Genomic DNA, 4,540 nt, shown 5'->3' on the forward strand with positions numbered 1-4,540 from the left:
GAGAGAATCCCAAACAGGTTCCTCACTCTCATGGGGTTCGAACTCATGAACTGCGAGATCGTGATCTGAGCTGAAATCAAGAGTTGGATGCTTAACGGGCTGAGCCATCCAGTGCTTCTGCTTGAAGTACAGAGAGTACTTTTTGGTTTCTTCATATAATTATGAGTGAAATAGAATAGAGCACTAACAGTGTTTCCACGAACTAGACCTACATAAGTGGCAGGTAGAAAGTGTTGATCTCTACAGGTTGTTTTGGAATCCCAAGTGAAAAATGTATACTGACTTTCCATGGCATAAGATTGCAAATAACTCCTTAAGTTTTCATGAATGCTTGAATAAAGCACCCTTTGACGGCAAGGCTTAGGGAGACTAACTAGCTGTTACCAAAACAAGGCTTAGGGAGACTAGCTGTTACCAAAACAGAGTGTAAAGGATTAGTCACCTAAGACTGCTTTTGTCTATACACAGTAGCCTATAGATAAAAAATTACTAGTTTGCTACTTTAAATTCTAAGTCCAAGCATGATAAAAAAGGCTTCCATACCTACTTTTAAGTGATCTTTTACACTTTATAGTTGCAGAATATAGCTTTCTATAAGCTAGACCCTCCTAATCCTATAGGTTCCAGAATCAAAAGGGGAGTGATCAGAGAATAGCTGTCTTTTACATGAAAGTTAGAACATTAATTAGGAAAAAGTTTCATCTTTGAATTTCAACTGGATACATATGGAAGAGTTTAGATTTAGTTGAGCATTGAGACAACTTGCAGGATATTTTGGAATTCGTGTCTCTGAAACCAACAGGCAATGTTATGGGTTAGTATGTTAGCTGGAATGATTGATTCTTCTACATAATAGTTGTAGAGGCAGGTATCTGAAATCCAGAAAATTTCCAATGGCTACTTCATTGTACTTCCTTGTCTAGTTAGTGAAGACTACTGAATCGAATACAGTCAAGGCCACCAAGAAGTATCACCAAGTAAAGAATCATGAACAACTAAAAATGATGGCTAAGGGCAAAGAAGAGATGGACTAAGCAGTGGAAGAAGAAAATTAAAAACACCAACACCTTCTGACTAATTGCAGGCATTTAGTATAGCTAGGCATATTCTTTCATTTCTATTGGCATATATTAGCTTACTACTGCCTCTCTTCCTAAATATTACATCGAAGATATGTTGGTGCTTATTTACCTTATCATGTTATCTGTGATTACTGTAGAACAAAATATCTTAACTAAGGAACAAACAAACATGTCATAAGAGATGGATATGGAGAGCTTTAGGACATCTTCACTTAAATGAGGAACCTGTTGTGTTATGTCAGAATAAAGCATGCTATTGATAATTGTGTCATTGTTCAAAAGTTAAAGGTAAGCCATTGGGATTAACTATGGGGAATGATGGAATTCTGGCCATGATATCGATTCCAAACTCCTACTCTGTCCTCTCTTCTAGTGTTAGGAATGTAAGTTTGGGAATTACATATATTCCCTCCCTTCCCTGCAGAATTCTGGATGTTATTTAGGTTCCACCACTGAAATAAACTTACTTGAGATTCAGAAGGAATCTTCCTCTAGAGGTGGTGAGCAGAAGTAAGTGCTTTTATAAAAGTGAGGTCTTGGGTTCTTTCATTTTTTATTTTTGTAGCAACTCTAGGTCATTCCTCTGTCATTCACTTGCCAGTATTACAAGGCAAGAATAGCAATCTGTGACAGTGTCTTGACAACACAGGGAGGAGAGGAGCAACAATTTTCTAATTCTCTGGATAAAAACTCATGAGCAAAATCTGAAAACGAAACCATCTTCCCTTGCCTTTCACTCCTGTAATTCTTAAACCATTGTATATGTGTCTGACTCTCTGTATTTGATACCTGTTGCCTGAAAAACTTTTAATATTTCTCCTTTCCAGAATAAATCCTGATTCAGGCGGCCATTTAGTCAGCCAAAATTTCTTTCACTAGAGACTGATACAGTTTTGAAATTCTGTGTATGATACAGTAATATTTCTAAAATCTATACGTTTCATGCTTATATTACTGAATTACATATAAAAATACATACCTATATCTGCATACTTAATGTTACCAGTTATTTCTGTTCCATGGGAAAAAGCTCAGTTTTTGGAAAATAAATAGGAACACATTAACATGATCTTTAAAATGTCAAATTGTGATTTATTTCTTTAGCTTACAATCTTTCCATAAGCACTGATCTCAGTGAAACAGTCAACTGTGCATCTGGTAAGTTGAATTTTTCAATTGGCAAGTCCCTGAGTGCTTTGCATCACATAAACAAAAAGATTCTTCTGAAAACCATTATTGGGGAAATTGTAATCTGTCAAAGAGTGAGTCACTGGGGAAGTCACTGACTCTGATCCCTACAGACTGCCCTATTGATCCTCAAACACCCAGGGTATCTCCACTTGCTGCTACCTCTGTTCTGACACATTTCCCTTAGATATTTGTATGACTAGTAACTAAAAATGGGGTTCAAACTTCCTTTTTTGTGTATGACATAAAATCTCTTAAAAACCACCCTTCTAGCCATGTTTCATGACTTCTGTTTACAAAAATCACAGAATGGAAAGAGAAAAATATAAATAAAATCTGTTAAAATAAAAAAAAAATGAGGGACAGCTGGGTGGCTCAGGTCAGTTGAGTGTCTGACTTTAGCTCAGGTCACAATCTCGTTTTGTGGGTTCAAGCCACGTGTTGGGCTCTGTGTCGACAGCCCAGAGCCTGGAGCCTGCTTCAGATTCTGTATCTCCCTCTCTCTCTGCTCCTCCCCTGCTTGCACTCTGTCTCTCTCCCTCTATCATAAATAAGGAAACATTAAAAAAATTTATATTAAAAAAATGAAAGTAGAGTTTAGTCAGACACAGAAATATAAGGATAATCAGGTAAAATGATTCAATGAAAAAGTTAAAGTCAGTGTTTAGGGAGGTACATAGACTTATAAACACCTGAGTACGTAGGTCTACACACCAGATACCTGCAAAACATCTCCACGTGGCTCTCTAAGAGACCTCTCAAATGTTACGTCTAAAGCTGAGTGCTCTCTTCCCCTCCGCTTCAAACTACAATTAGCTGCAACTTTCCCCATATTCATCTTTTATTTGCTCAGGACAAAACTTGGTGCCATTCTTGATGATTTATTCAGATATACACCAACAAATCCCCTTAGCCATCATCATCTATTACCTCGAATATGCAAAATCTTCCTCATAGATTTCCTTGACTTTGTTCCTGCTGCTCTAAGTCTATTCTTAAAAACTACCACCCAGAGTGATCTGTTTGAATAGAACAAGTCCTGTCAGCTCCCTATTCAAACTGGCAACCTCTTCATTCAGAGTCAAAGTAGTGGCCCTCATGATAGTTTCATAGCGATCTAAATATAAAGTATTAGCCTCTTTGCTGATTATGATGTGTTCAGACTCCCCTATTGTTCCTCAGACTGTCTAGGTATTTGTACTCGCTCTTCCTTCTGTTTTGGAGACGTTTCCCTAAACATTTGTATGGCTAGTAACTTCACACGCTTATTTTTAAATGTCATGTTTTTATGGATTTTAATCCTGACTGTTCTTTTTAACTTTTCAATTTTCCAATAATAGCTAATTCAATTCCCAGGCTTACTTTTCACTATTACACTTATTCCTCACTAATGCAATTTATTCTATTAACTTACTTGCCATCTGCTTCCTTTTCACCCCCATTAGAGTATAAGCATCATGAAAGCAAGGATTCCTGTTTATTTTTTATGTTTCTCTTTACTTTGTATTCCTCAAGCTGAGACGGTGTCTGGCAAATAGTGACCACTCAGTTGTGTGAATCAGGGCTTCCCTCACAAGCTTGGGGCAGACTCATAAGACATCCCAGGGCTCTTCTCAAACCACTATTGTTGTTTTGTTTGTTTGTTTCAAGTTTTTATTTAAACTCTAGTTAGTTAACATATAGTATAAGATTGGTTTCAAAAGTAGAATTTAGTGATTCATCACTTACATGTAACACTCAGTGCTATCTTACAGTGGGTCCTGGTTACCTCCTTCCTCCATGTTGAGCCCTCTCAAGTTCAAGTAAAGGTCTTTACCTGCAAATACCACATGTTGGCCAGATTACGAGGCACTTGCATTCACAAAATCATGCCTTTCTAACTAAAGAGAAAATAGACGTTAAAAATAATAATAAAGACAGAGACTTTAAGCCAATATTCATTTAAGACATTTTACTGAATCTGACAGGATTCAGGCTACCTTGGTTGTATCCCAACAGCCGTGAAATGAAGAGCTTTAGGAAACAGTGCAAAAGAGCAGTGTCCAGTGCTGAAGCTAGCAGCTACACTTGCCATGTCGACCCTTCCCAGTACCTTCTCAGTATCTCAGCACCATCTAAGTGCCAAGCCTCCTAGGGTACTGTACGACATCTTTAACTTGAAATAAAATGCAGTGAAATGAAAATATACAAAATAAATAAATAGTCCTTTTTAAAAGGCCATATTAATATTTTAACATAGGAGATGAATTCTCTATTTGACTATGAAAAAA

This window comes from Leopardus geoffroyi, chromosome C3, assembly GCF_018350155.1.
Source record: "Leopardus geoffroyi isolate Oge1 chromosome C3, O.geoffroyi_Oge1_pat1.0, whole genome shotgun sequence".
NCBI classification, from domain to species: Eukaryota; Metazoa; Chordata; class Mammalia; order Carnivora; family Felidae; genus Leopardus; species Leopardus geoffroyi.